Source organism: Saimiri boliviensis, chromosome 15, assembly GCF_048565385.1.
Source record: "Saimiri boliviensis isolate mSaiBol1 chromosome 15, mSaiBol1.pri, whole genome shotgun sequence".
Lineage (NCBI taxonomy): Eukaryota > Metazoa > Chordata > Mammalia > Primates > Cebidae > Saimiri > Saimiri boliviensis.
In genome coordinates this window covers 89,617,590-89,633,211 of record NC_133463.1, presented here as the reverse complement: position 1 = coordinate 89,633,211, position 15,622 = coordinate 89,617,590, and positions in this window count along the sequence as shown.

Here is a 15,622-nt window from a genome sequence, read left to right as displayed (position 1 = left end):
TCTTCCAGGTTCTGGTGTTTCCAGCAGCTTCTTGCCTGTGGCTTTGCCCTTCCAAGCTCTGCCGTCTTCACAGCCTTCTCCACTCCTCCAAGTGTCTCTTATAAGGACTTAGGACCCTTAGGATAATCCAGGAGAAACTCATCTCGAGAGCCTTAGTTTCATCTGCAAAACCGTTTCTTCAAACAAGGCCACACCTGCTAGTTCTGGGGTTAGGATGTGGACATATCAGAGGGGAGGGAGCACCATTTAATCCCCTATAATAACTTCAAGAAAAAACAAAGGTACGTGGCTCCACTTCCCCACCCAGGGTCCCACCAGGTAGCCCTTCCTCCTGCTTGAATGCCACTGGAGGCAGGAGGCTCACTGCACTTCATCACCGAACAGCTTAGTCCGACACGTCTTCACACTGAGCTAATCCTGCCTCCCTGGGACGTTGGCCTGTCGGTTCTGAGGCTAATCCCTAAAACAGCACAGAGTCTGGGCAGGGAGGAACACTTGGGGCCTGTGGTGTGGACTACCAGAAACCAGACAGAGGCCTGGCCCTGGGCCTGCTCCAAGTGTGTTCTGAGATTCATGGGGTGTGGATTGGGGCAGGAGTTCTCAGGGTGTTGATGACAGCTGAGCCCCTAGAAGCCAGTGCTTCCCGTGGGGCGGGAAACAGACAGAGCTGCCTGCAGTCTGATCCCATGTGTGCAGAGTTCTAGAAGTTTCCTCTGGCTAGCTTGCTACTCTGTCCTCCTTTAAATCTCAAACTCCATTCCTGGAAAGAAACGCTGAGGTCACCTGGCCGTTCCTGTTCAAGGCCTTTGCAATTGCTCTTCCCTCCAGAGGTAACACAAGCCCAGACCCCACCTCGCTGGTTCCTTCAGCCCCAGTGAGATGCACATGCTGGGGAGGCTTCGATGGGCTCCGCATGAAGTTGCTTCCTACACATACAAACATGCATGCACACGCACACACATACACACATGCGCACACATGCCTCTTCCTCATCACACACGCACAGGCACACCCACCCACACAAATGCACACACATGCACACACACATGAAATTGCTTCCTACACATACAAACATGCATGCACACGCACACACGCACACACGCACACATGCCTCTTCCTCATCACACACGCACAGGCACACCCACCCACACAAATGCACACGCATGCACACACACATGAAGTTGCTTCCTACACATACAAACATGCATGCACACGCACACATACACACACACATGCCTCTTCCTCATCACACACGCACAGGCACACCCACCCACACAAATGCACACACATGTACACACACGTGTGCACACAGACACAGAGCTCACACGTTTGCACACACTCACACTCACACCAACTCTCCGTGGGTTTCTTCCTCACGCAGTGCTTCTGCTCAGAGCCACATGACACTGAGTGGCACCTGCAACTCACCTGTCCACGCACTTGCCTGCCAACCTCTCCTCTGTCTGCTCCAGGCTAGCACACACCTGGTGCGGGGCCAAGAATCTGTATGTGTTCCCAGAACCAGCCCCTGGACTTCCAGATGTCAAAGGCTGAGACTGGGGAGGGGTTGATGTACCCACAGTCACACAGCAGAGAAGGAGCAGAGTTGACTCCGGATCTGGAGTCTTGTGCCCTCTCCAGTGCCCACGCTGCCCTCCACCCAGACAGGTGTGGCCAAGCCCCAGCTCCCGGGGCACAATCAGCTGGCCGCCTTCTCACCAAGGGGCTGCCGGTGCGACCTGCTGCTCGCCCTACAGATGCTCCCAGGCTGGACTGGCACCTGCTCCTGCAGAGGGATTTATTGCCTGATACCCCCATTGCCCGACGCACGGGGCTCGCTTTCACCGCCACACACACATGACTTGCCAGAATGCCCAGGGACAGCAGGTCGGCCACCAGGAGACGTCCTCTCCCTCCTCGTGCCTTCCACAGGGTCAGTCCTAGTTCCGCAGGTCAAGGATAGTGAGTCACTCGTGTTAGGGCATTTCCACCTTGATTTCAAACAATCATGCACCACACCAGCTGCTGTGCTTAAAGTTCGGCCATTCCGAGAACGTCAGGCAGGCCTGGGAGAGGGAGCAAGATGCCTGGCGATGCCCACAGTCACCCTCAGCCTGCCCTGGCACCCTCCCTCCCCCTTAGTGGAGAAAGGAGCTGAGGCCAGGGCACTGCTGGAAAGGGTCCTTCTGCCGCGTGCCCCAGAGGGCTATGGCTTCCCGTCTACTATGCCTTGTCCATTCAGTAGGCATCCCCCAATGTCTGCAGGGACAGCGATGGCAGCCAGTGACAAGGTCAGATCGATGGGTGCTGGAGACAGGACTGGGGAGGGCAAGGAGACGACCGGGTCACAAAGGTAGAGAGATGTTTAGGAGAGGGAGGTGGTGTGTGCCACGTACGCTAAAAATAATCGCTGAGATTTGCAGGGGAGGAGGCAGAACAGCTGAGCAGCCTTCGCTCCTTTGCTCTGACTGTGGGATTCCATGGCATTCGGGGAACACGGGATGTGGTGAGTGAGCTCCATGGCGCTGAGACCCCGGCATCGCTCGCTGTTCTGTCTCAGTAGCTCTTCCTCCTGGGGCAGGGTCTAAAAACATTCTAAATCCATGCGGTGTCCAAAGATAAGCCTGGATCCCTGACCCTCCCACCAAAAGGAAAAGCAGCTGGAGACAAAAGAATGCCGTGATTCGAATGACCCCCTCAAAATCACGTAGGAGCGTAAGCCCTGATGCGGCAGTGTTGGGAGGTGGGGTCTTCCAGAGGGGATTGGATCATGAGGGCTCCGCCCCCATGAATGGACTAATCCACCGGGCACGGTAACCCTAGCACTTTGGGAGGCCGACGGGGGTGAATCACCTGAGGTCAGGAGTTCAAGACCAGCCTGGCCATCATGGTGAAACCCCATCTTTAAAAAAAAAAAATTCAAAAAAAAAGAATGGACTAATCCACCTGTGGTTTAACGGAGTGCGACTGGTAGCTTCATAGGAACTCCTGTGGCAGGAGCCCAGGGCCATGGTCAGCAGGTCTCTCGTGGGGCACCTGCCGCACAGAGGCACGTTCTCCACCATTCACGTCTTGGGGCCCACTGGGGAGCACGTGACCCATGGGCTCCGTGGCTCAGCCCTCCGCCTTCCAGGAGGCACCAGACAACCACAGTGCGGACAGGGATGCTCAGGCAGTGCGTTCTGCCCCACTCTGGGTTTGCAGAGCCCAGCACAGGGGAGGAGCTGGAGGGTTCCTTTCTGGTGCAGATAAGCGCTGCTGCCGTGGGGCCAGCTCTGAAGATTTCACAGCCTTCACTGCAAAGGGGAGTGGCCCGACACACTTCATCTCCCTGTGCAAATCAATTTTATTTTTCCTTTTTTATTTTTCCCTTTGAACAATTAGCAATTGAAGAGGTTGGTTTTAAATCAGGAAAATGAGGACTTTAGCATTTAAATAGCCTAACAGAGAGGCTGTGCCACCTGAAGGAGTCCTGAGCTCCACATGTCCTCTGCAAACGTCATGGGGGTGCAGTAGACAAGGGTACCCCCACCGGCCGTGTGTGCAGGACAGGGCCTGGAGGGGGGTCTCTGCACCCCCCAACCTGGCTCTCCTGGTTCACTGAGAGAGGCTGGGGTCCCAGGCTGGGGGAGGAGAGTGAGCCTGAGAAGGAGCTGGGGGGGTGACCAGGACCAAACCAAAGTGCTCCCAGGCAAGTGGGGACACCAGAGTGATGAGGGGGTGTGATGAGAGAAAAGATGGGGAGAAATTCCTGCAGAGGCAGAGGACAGATAGACAGATGTCACAGGGGCTGGCACCTCAGACAGAGTGGGGGAGAGAGAACAGGGGTCTGGGAGGCACCGAAATGGTGGGGGGCAGGAGGAAAAAAGGAGGTGGGAGGAGGGGGCTGGCGAAGTCACGGGGAAAGGGAGGCCAGGGCGCTGTGTGTGAAGCGCACCTCCCCCATGCCCTGTCTGCAGCAGGAAGAGCCTTGTCCCTACCCCTCCCAGTGGGGGCGGACCGAGACTTGTGCCTAGCAAATACGTGTGGCCGGAGCAGGAGTCACTTAGGAGGCTGGGTCGTAAAAGACCCCGCGGCTTCCTCCTCTGTCTCTCCGTCCCCTCTCCTTCTCTGGTCACTTGTTCTAAGGAAAACCAGTGGCCGTGCCATGCAGAGCCATGCTGCTCCACAGAGAGGCCTGTGGGTGAGGACCGGGGCCCCTGCCTGCAGCCTCGGGAGCAGCAGATCCTCAGCCCCACTCAAGCCGTCAGATGACACAGCACCGGCTGACAGCCTGACTGCGGACCGAGTCAGAACCGCCCAGGGAACTGAGATACGCAGCTTTGTTGCTTTAGCTGCCACATTTGGGGGTGATTTGTTACACAGCAATACCAGTATGGTGGGAGTACGGGAGGGACCAGAAAGGACATGGAGACACCACAGGGTCCACACTGCCCAGCGAATGGGCCCCACGTTTTGGACCAGCAGGTGAAATCACCCTGGAGTCAGGAGGGATTTGGGAAAGGCCTTCTACAAACTCAATGGCAATCCCGGCTGCCACAGAGAGACAGAGGTGGAAAGATGGGTGGAAGGAGGGGTGGGTGGTGGGAGGGGTAGGGGGTGGGAGGGATGGAGGCCCTGGTGATGCCAGGCTCAGGCTTGTGATTCCAGGAGGGCTTTGAAGGCACAGAGTGTCTGAGGGTAACAGGTCTCTGGACAAGGAGAGTGAGGCTCTGAGAGGCCAAACGTGTCCGGGCCACGGCAGTGGCCAAAGAGCGTGAGAGTGTCGGCTCCGAGGGGCCCCGTGCTATGCCTGTCCCCAGTCCTCAGTACCAAGAGGTGAGGCCACTGGCCCAAACCACAGAGCCGCAGCGGGAGCCGGGGCACCAGAGAGCCGCCAGCACCCACACAGGGCCCGGGCACCAGAGAGCTACCAGCACCCACACACGGCCGCAGCCACCACGCTCCACCTGTTTCCCGGGAGACTGACATCACCAACAGGAGGGACTGTGTCCGTTGTGCTTGGCATGGAGCCCTGTGCCCAGAACAGGCCTGAGGCCGGCGCCACCTCGAATAAGTGAGTGTTGAAAGAATGGATGGGCCAGTGGATTGGTGACCAATGGACAGGTGGACAGATAGGTGGACAGACTTCCCAGCTGTGGGGAATAAAAAAAATTCTTCTTTAAAGTTTCCTTTCTTATTAAAGAATAAGTGTGCTAATAACTTTGTTAAGCCCTATCCTATGTAGCTGTTAGACATGCCATGCTTACAGGCACATAGCACATTCTACGTCCTTGTACTTTAACCAGGATATCGGTGCTGGACATGCTCACAGGCATGTCCCAGCTCTCCACTGCTTTTATCTGTTTAGAAAAGTTGTAAGTTGTTAACCATCTGGTTTTAGTTTAGATTGTGAGGTCTGGCTCCGGCCAATGGAGATCAGACACAGCAGTGAGGACAACCCCAATGCATAAGGAATAAATGTGCCTGTTTTCCTTTGTTCTTTGTACTCTCATGGCATGATGGCTAGCAAGGGTACCCTTCCTGCAGCCCAGGAAGCAAAAATTGCATTGCTGAAAAGTCCTTTGTCTCAGTGCTAAGTTTTCGTTGCAACATGGAGCATCTATTTCCAACACCAGTCCACCTCCTCAGCCACCCAGCCGTCCTGTCCCCCGCCTGTCCCCAGCTCTCACATACTCAGGATGGAGAAAGCAAGCCTGCCCTTCCCCTCCCGGCCTCCCCAGCCCCAAAGTGTCTGGGGCCTGCAGCCTCTGCCTGACCCCCGCTCCCAGCCTCGGAAGGGGCCCGGCTCGCCCACCAGGAGCCCACGCCTGGCTGCTCCCTTCCTCCTGCCATTTAGCTCGGGAAGGCCTTGGCCCCTCCCCACTCTGCCTGAGTGGGATTCTCCTTATCTGCAGCGGCACAAATCTGAAAGCAGATTTGCTGGGGGTATGTGCGGCTGGCCTGGGATTAAATCCCTGCCTTTACCGCGTCGGGGAAGGTGATGCCCTTGAGTTGATGTCACAATTTTCTCTTAATTAGAGAGAAAGCTCAGCCAGGACGGAGGTGGGGGTGGGGGAATGAGGAATTAAAGGCGTTTGCCGGTAGAAGCCCAGCAGTGTGAGCTTTCCATTTAGAATGTGAACGCTTTCCCGCGTGTCTGCTGCACAGAGATAGGACTGCTGAAGGAAAGGCAATTCCGCACCTTCCGTCTCCCAGCGTGTGTGTGCTGGGGGCGGGGCGGCTGTGAGAAACCAGCGAGGATGCTCCTGAAACGCCCGCGGAGGCCTCCGAGGCTGGGACCTCTCCAAAAACAGCGCTTGGCAAACGCGTGACTGATCTTCACTGCCTTCCGTTGCTGGACTTTCCTGCTCCCCGCCCCAAGTGGCCGTGGTGCTGCTTGAAGCCTGAGGAGGGCGGGCCTGGGCCTTGTGGACCGTGGGCCCTTCCCATGCTGGCCCAGGTGCTGCTGGGGGACCAGGCTCTGTTTGTAGGACCCCTGGAGGGTCTGGAGGGTGCTCTCGTGGGATGGGAAATTCCTCTTCAAGGGCTACAGCCAGGCTTCCTCTCGAGTCACCTACAGTCCTGCAGAATCACGGCTGTCATGCCTGTGTTGAACCAGAGAGACCAGATCAGGGCTGAGGGCCCTCCTCCTCACCAGCGTGGGGGCTGCATCTAGGTCTTCAGACCCCAAGGCCAGACCTGCAAACAGCCGGTGTCCCTTGGACCCACAGACGATTGGCTGGAAAGGGCCACAGTTCGGTGGAAGGAAAGCCAGGGGCTGTTCAGGAGGAAGGGGGCAGGGGTAGGGGTGCACCCACTCCCAGAGCCTCGTCACAGAGGCTGTAAGCCCCTGCCCTACAGGACGGGAAGCAGCGGCCCGAGAGGGAAGGAAGAGCCCAGGGAGAGGAAGCAGCCGGCAGAACCCAGCCCAGGCCCCCTGCAGTGTGCAGGGACAGAGGGGCCTATGGCACTATGATGTCCTCACGCCCCAAAGGGATCTTGGCGCCACGTGCTCTGTTCTGTGGACCAGTGGGACTGGCCAGCATCCCCCCAGGAGCGACCCTCTGCCCCACCTGGCAGAGACCTGGTCCCTGGAGATGCCTGCAGAGTGCATCCAAACACCCCTGTAGCCTTCGAAGCCCAGAATGACTCAGGGACTACCTCTCACTCCGGCCTCCTCTCCCGTCCCGCCCTGCGGCAGCCTCAGCCTCACGCCAACACTGGCCCTCGAGGAGCATGGCTCTGCATAGCAGCTCTCCCTGCCCACTCCCACCACGCTCAGAACCCCTGGCTTGGTGCTCCAGGCAGCCTGGCCCCCACCCGAAATGCAATAACATGGGTCTTCCACCACCTACGTTGTTTGGATCCTGCCTTAAATGTAAGTTCCACAAAGCAGGAGTGAGTGCACAGCTGGGCTCCTCTGCCAGGACATCCCCAGGGTACAGTGAATAAAACCGATAAGTCTGGCACCCAGTGAATAAAATGAACAGGACAGGACACCCAGAAGTCTTTGATGAATGAGGGAATGAATGAATGGAACTCTCTCTTGACCTAGTCTTCCCAAATCTGGGCACTTTCTCATGAGGAATTCCCTGAACTTGGAAAGGAATGTTATAGATGACGGATGAGGATGAGGAAGAAAAGAATCCTCTAGAAGTCCCCAGGAGGAGGCTGGAATGAAAAGGCTGAGGTGGAAGAGGTGGAGAAGGGCCCTGCAGTGGCGTGGGACCGGGCGGTGGGGGCAGGAGCCTCAGGTGCTGCTGGAGGACCACGAGTGGGAAGTGGCAGACAGGTGATGGAGGTCCCTGAAGGCTGGGGTGTCGTGGAGGGCAAGCCTGGGTGCGGGCGGCAGTGGCAGGGAAAGCTGCAGAGGAAAAGAGGGAAGAACCTGAGCAAGCCTCTGTCAACAGCAGGACCATGCTAGGGGCTTGTCCCACCTCCTCTCTCTGACTGCACACCGGCCAGGGGACCCAGTGTTGTCCCCACTCAGCGGAGGAGGAAGCAGAGCCCCACGTGCCCTGGATCACCAGCCAGGAAGTGGCAAAGCCCAGGCCCGATGGACATCAAGCCTTCCTCTTTCTCTGAATAACGGGGTGGCTGGGGGCTGGGGCTGGGGCTGGGGCTGGGGCTAGAGCTGGGGTCTGGTCTGGAGCCTGCAAGCCCCTGCTCTCCCAGCCCTAATGGCGCTCGCCCCTGCCCCAACCCTCGCTTAGAAGCCATCAGCACTCTTGCTGAGCCAGCCATCCCCAGAGCCTGGTCGTCCCAATGCCGCCTGCGCGCTGGTGGTGATGGCAGCCTGAGTAACCACGGTAACATTGACCTGTGCCCCAGGAATTTCCCAGAGGGCCAGTACGGAGCAGGGCCCCACGGCAGCGCTGCCCGGAGCCTCAGCGTGCTGTCCAAATGCCAAACGCTTCTTAATCTCCCAACGCAAGGCTCCCTGAAGTGGCTGCTCCCGCCTCCTCCATCTCCTTTGTCTAGGGCATAATTGTCCGGGCCCTACCTCTCCAATTCCTTAATTAATTGCTTTGAGGAAGGCGGCCCGGCTGTAACTCTTTCCTGCCTGCATCTCAGCTCCAAGGAGAGTGGCAGGTGCAGGAAGGAGCCTTTGCGTGCACCCTGGACTTGGGTCAGGACCCAGGCTCCGGCCCCACCGCTGTCCCTCACTGCAGCCCTCAGCTCCCCGTTTCCGAAATGCAGATAAAGCCCCTGCCCTGCTGTAGTTAATTCATCTGCGCTGTTTAATTCAACTCCAAATCTCTTGACAAGGATTAGACCTGTTCAAGCGTACCTATCACACTAGTCAGCTTGCGGGAAGGCCTGTTACAGAGATGAATAAATTGGAGAAGGAGGCACAGGGGAGGGAGGGCCAGGGGCGCGGGAGACCTTCCACAGGTACAGGCGTGACAGGGGCATCCCCGGCCATAGCACGGGGGCTCCTCACACAGGGCAGGAACCCAGGGGGCCCAAAGAATAGGGACGATGGCAGCTGATGACAGCTGCACCCAGCGTGTGCCAGGCACCGCCCCGAGCTTGGGGGTCTAGCCCAGAGGCCTCCTGCACGTACCACGTGTGATGCGGGAGTCAGAGATGGGATGGGGAGCCAGGGCCTTGTCCTCAGAGGCAGCTGTAGCTTTTAAAAAGCCTCTAGGGTCAGCGGTCATGATGCGGGTGGAGTGCTCCAATGATCTTTTCCATCTTTCTCTCCCCGGCACCATGCATTCCTTTGAATGAATGTTCATCGAAAGGGGCATTTTTGCCTCATGTCGTAATGAGCTTGCCTTGCAGCTGAAAGCACCTGAATGTTTCTCAAATGTCTGCCACCTTCTTTGAGCATCCCAAGGAGCAGAGGGCTGGGCAAGGTGGTCAGGATGAACCCCTTTATACAGATGGGGACTCCAAGGCCAGGGGGGACAAGCCCAGCCCTGCCGGTGCCTGCTGGCAGAGAAAAAGGGTAGCCAGACGGGGTACTGGGCTGCCAGATGGTTCTGGAAACAGGAGGAGGTCAGGAAGGCAAGGGGAGGCTGGCAGTGAAGGGCTGTGAGGTGAGCCAAGTAGATCAGAGCCAGGATTGGGCTCCAGCCTTGCTGGAGGCCTCGCCAGGACCTTCACCTTCCCCAGGCCCAGCAGCTGAGGCGTGAGAGGTTCCCAGAGAGCGTTCCCCTTGGAGCTGGGAGCAATGAGGTGAGACAGGTATCTGCCTGCAAAATGTTAGGAGGTGGCGGAAAACTCCGTGACGGAGAGGAATACTATTCCAATGCATTTTTGGAGCAAAATTATTTTTTAAAACTCCAAGGTGAACAAAGCCTCAAATTGTCATAAGGATAAGACCCCACAGGGCCAGGATTCTGGCGAGGCCAGCACAGAATCTTCAGCGACCAATGGGAGTGAGACTTTCATGCAGGGTTTCCAATGCCCTGGGACCTGAATATCAACGTTTTCTGTATTTTTAAATGTATTCTAATGGACAATTAAAAAGTATATATGTTTATGGCATGTAGCATGATGTTTTGAAATATGGGGACACCAGGGAATGGCGAGCAGGGGCCGGGAGCACAGGCATTTCCTGGCGGGCTACCATGTTTTGTGGTGAGAAAACTTAAAATCTTCTCCCTCGGAGATGTTTGAAAAGTATAACGCATTTAAGTATCCACATTTCCAGTGAAGGCAGGCCTCCGCCCTGCGCTTACACAGCTCACCTCAGCTGCCTCACGCCACCCCCAGCCTTGAATGATGCTATCTCAATCTCAAATTCTGCTGTTTGGCTCCTTCGGAATGTTTTTGCATGAATTTGGATTTTTTCAGTGTGGTGTTAAAATAGCATGTGTCTTGGTTATCGAGTGTTTGGATCTCAACCCAGCCCAGCCCTGCCTGATTCCTGCCCAAGGCTTCCCCTCCCCACGGCGCTGTTGAGAAGCTGGGATTGCCGAGCCTGAAGCGGGACTCCCCCCAAGGCCTCCCTGACCCTGGGTGCCCTCAGCCCTGTCCCTCCTAGGAGCCCCATCCTTTCTCCTCATCTCCCAGCCACCACACTAGGCCGGGGGTGAGCCCCTCACCTGAGCTGAGCCAGGGGAGTTTCCCCCAAAAGAGGGGACTTGGGCTGTGGAAACCCAGAGCCAAGCAGCCTGGCCCTGGAGCTCCCACGCTGTCACTCTGGCACAGCCAAGAGGGCCCTGGGGAGACAGAGGACATGAGCGCTGCTGTGTCTGGTGTCCTCGGCATCCCCTGGAAGCACCCCACCATCCCCCTTCACTCCAAAAGGCTGGAGCAGGTGCTGCTCTTTGCAGCCAGTTGGGCCAGGACAAAGACCGTCCCAGCCCGGGTGACTTCTCAGGCTCTGGGATGAGGCCTCGACGGGGGCTGGCTCGGGTGGCCAGATGGAAGTCTTCCCTGCCCCTGAAAGGACTTGGGGTTTTAAAGCTTCCCACAGGGGGAGGATGATGCTGAGGGGGTCTTAGAGAAGGTACAAAAATAGAAATGAGTTTTCAGCCCCTGTTCACATGACCTTGAACAGGACCTCACCTGGGAAACAGTCATGAGGACAAAGTGGCCTACTCCACGGGCAGGGAGGTTGCACACGGAAGAGCCTGCTGTCCTGGATCTGAATTCTGGCTTTCAGTTTGCCAGACTGTGGGCCCACCAAGAAGCTGAGCAACCTCCCTTTCTGTCATCTATAAAGTGGGATAACAATAGCACATACATCTTAGGGTTGCTGCAAAGATTACACTAAATTAGGTATGCTAAGTGATAAGCAATGTGCCTGGCACCAACAAAGTGGTCCAAGGCCACTGCTGGTGTGATAGAATCACCACAACCATCACCACCATCATCATCATCACAATCACCATCATCACCACCACCATCATCACCATCACTATTATCACCATCATCACCACCACCATCATCACCATCACTATTATCACCATTATCACCATCACCATCATCACCACCACCATCATCATCACCATCACCACCATCACCATCATCACCATCACTATTATCACCATCATCACCATCACCATCATCACCATCACCATCACCACTATCACCATCATCACCATCACCATCACCACCATCACCATCATCACCATCACTATTATCACCATCATTACCATCACCATCATCACCATCATCACCATCATTATTATCACCATCACCATCATCACCATCACCATCACCATCACTATTATCACCATCATTACCATCACCATCATCACCATCACCATCCCACCATCACCATCATCACCATCACTATTATCACCATCACCATCATCACCATCATTATTATCACCATCACCATCATCACCATCACCATCACCATCACTATTATCATCATCATTACCATCACCATCATCACCATCACTATTATTACCATCATTACCATCACCATCATCACCATCACTATTATCATCATCATCACCATCACCATCACCACCATCACCATCATCACCATCACCATCACCATCACTATTATCACCATCATCACCATCACCATCATCACCATCACCATCATCACCATCACTATTATTACCATCATTACCATCACCATCATCACCATCATTATTATCACCATCACCATTATCACCATCACCATCATCACTATCACCATCACCATCACCATCATCACTATCATCATCACTGTTATCACCATCATCACCATCACTACCATCATCATTACCATCACCATCATCACCAAAATCACCATCATCACCAAAATCACCATCATCACAACCATAATCACCATCGCCTTCATCATCACCATCATCATCATCTCATGGCTCTGCCAATGCATGTGAGGTGAGGTCATGGGCATACATCTACGGGCAGACCAGAGGATGCCATAGGGATGCTATTTCCTCAGTTTATCATTTCCTGGTCTGCCTTGAGCTGGTCTCTCCTGAGTGGCCAGGAGTGGAGAGGTGGCCTCAAATAATACTCATTTCTCCTGCACTTTCTTGTAGATCCCAGTGTCTGGAAAGCAATCAGTCTCATATCTCTCGTAAGTTAACAAGAAATGAATTTCCTTTGCTCATTTTGCTAATGCTGAGATCTAACACGCAGTGTCTGTAGCAATAATATGCGGCAACAACAGATAATACCCTGGGTGACAGCTCAGCTGAAAACACATTTAGGAGGAGTCAGCATGGCCCCCACACCCCTGCACTGACCAGGAGGGCCCTAGGAGAAGTAAGGATGCCGGCCGCACCTTGGTGCTGCTGGTGAGAGCTATGGAGCTGGTTTTAGGGGGAGCCCACTCCACACACCCTGGAGCTCAGACTGAGGAAAGAGAGGGACTAGGGGTCCAGATCTCAGGCCTGAGTCCAGTGCTTTTCATGACTGATGGTATGATGCTGGCACAGCCCTGTCCCTGGGGAGCCTGAGCTGCCCTTTCTATAAAAACAAAGATGTTCAGGCAATCATAAACTGAGCAAAGACCACAGCAGGCATTCACCGTAGGAGTCCCTGAATGGCTAAGGAACAGCTGAAGACAGTAACCCGACAAACACATGGTAAAGCCTCTGTTTTGCACCCCTAGAACGGCAGCAACTGGAAAGGAGGCCATGGCCGATGTGCTGGCTCACGCCTGTAATCCCAGCACTTTGGGAGGCCAAGGCAGGCGGATCACCTGAGATCATGAGTTCAAAACTACCCTGGCCAACACGGTGAAACTATGAAAAATACAGCAATTAGCCAGGCATGGTGGTGCACGCCTGTAATTCCAGCTACTCAGGAGGCTGAGGCAAGAGAATTGCTTGAATCCTGGAGGTGGAGGTTGCAGGGAGCTGAGATCACGCCATTGCAGTCCAGCCTGGGCGACAGAGCAAGACTCTGTCTCACAAAAAAAAGAAGACGCTGCAGAGTGTTGACGAGGGTGTGGGGAAAGAGGCTCTCTACGAGGACGGTTAAGGGGACGAGGCTGGCACAGCTGTTCTGAAAAGCAAGTTGGTCTTGGTCAAGTTCAGTTAAACCCACGCAGACTAGGACTCAGCACCCCGGCTCCTGGGACGTGCGTCTCACCGGAATCGCGTGGAGATCCACGAGCTCACTGTGGCAGAGGGGGCCCTTCACAGCGCTGATTGTGATGGCCAGGCATTTCCTCAGTTAGCTCTGCGTCTCCCAGGAAGCAGCTTAACCACCCCAAAACTGCACTGGCACACAATAAGCCTCAGGGAGGGGCAGAGGGAGGTCGGTGCCGTGGTCCAGGCTGGGCTGGCTTGTGCGGCTGGGGTCCACTGGCCGTACCTCTTGTTGGGGTGATCTGGGTGACCTGGTTCTGACCATGTGCCTCTCCTCCCCTTCCTGAGCGCACAGAGCTGCCTGGCCATGTCCTCCTCTTGCCAATGCATGGGGCATTGAACCCCAAGGCACAAGCTCGCCCCAAGCCTCTGCTATTAGACTTTATTTAAGTCGTTATAACAAATTAGACTTTAAAATGAAGTCACGCAAACAATGGGACATATTTCATGAGGCTTCACACATGCTGACTGGCGTACCAATCCTGTCAGAGCAGATGCCCGTGGCAAGTGGGAACAGCACCGTGGGAAGCCGCAGGCAGACAGGTCCTTGCAGGGCTGCAGGACCCCTGAGAAGAGGTGTGGACGTGTGGACTCTGAATAAAGGAGAGGTTGTGGTGCCCAAGATCACTTAGCGCCAGCCTGGCCAGGACAATGGGGAATGAACCGTCACTCTGAGCCGGGTGTGGACTGGTCTCGGGTTCTGCTTCACTAAGAAAGCCAGGCATTGTGGGAAGACAGTCCCACATTGCCTGGTAGGGGAGGGATATGGCGTGTGTGAAGACCACGGGGCTGGGAGTGCCCAGGACAGCAATCCCCAACTTCCCGGCACTGCTGTCCACCCCGCAGCCACTCTGATGCCTGGACCCAGGAAGGGCCTTGTCACACCACTCTGAGGGCCGACCAGGCTACAGCTCCTGTGACCTGCTGGGGCAGCACTCAGACCAGGACTTGGCCTAGAGCCCAGGGTCTGTCTCAGGAGGGAAGGAGCCCCTGGAAGCCAAAAGGGATAAGAGAATAAAGGGAGACTGAGGCACTGCCTGGGGCAGGCCCTGAGAGTCAGGAGCAGGATCTCTGCCCTGAGGAGGGTTCTCAGTCAGCCTCAATAAAGTTGAAAGCAGGTTCTGAGTTTACAGCAGCCTGAAGCCAGCAGGGGCTTCCTCCAGCTGCAGTTGCTGGCGCAAGGAAGCACTTGAGGGGGTGGGTACTCCTCCAGCAGCCAGGGCAGAGCCCTCTGGGGCACCTCCCCACCAAGGCATCCCAGCCGCATCCCTCCGGCTCTGAACTGCCCGGGTCCTCCGTCCACTCCTAAAGCACCTTCCCTGGGTCCCGCCTCCTCCCGTTTCTTCAACCAGTGTCTTTGGCCCCCAGAACCAAGTCCCAGGCCTCAGTGACACGACCCAGGTCTGTGACGGCTGCGTCAAGGCCCACCTGGCACATCACCTGCACGTGCCCCACCCTCGGGGAGGGACTTGAACCCCCAGTTTCTGGTCACGTCACCCCCACCTTTGCCACTGCTGCTCCCACTGTCCAGTCTCTGTCCCTGAGGAGTTTCTGCAGCAGGAACCCAGCCACTGCCACCTTCTCAGACCCCAGCCTGGAGATCCGACCTCCCAGACACCAGCACTGACCCTGCCACGGTGGAGACGCCCTTCCCGGGCCTGCCACCCTTCTCGTTTCTGTCCCCCTCCATCCCCTTCCAGAGATAACCATGGCCAGGAATCAGACGTTTATCACTGGCTGTGTTTCCCGCTTTTACTGCATTTTTATGTTTCCATAAACAGTAAAACCTCTTGCAGGGTTTTCAACTTTGCCGAATACCACGTTACTCTGCTCCCCACCCACAGCTGGACGTGCTCATGCGCACTCCTTTCTGCACTTTTCCCTTACTGGTAGATGTGGCTCCAATTCACATTTTAAATGCCAGGCCTCTTACTAAATATACTGCAGCTGACTGACCGGTCCTTGGAGGGCAACGCAGGTCGTTTTCCGTTTTGCTGGCACAAGGATGCCACCGTGAGCCATCTGAGAAACGTCTCTCTGTGCATGACGTGTGGAACTTTCTAGAAGCAGTATTGCTGGGTCGTAGGCCACGAGCGGCTGCACAGGGTGGCAGTGGGAATGTC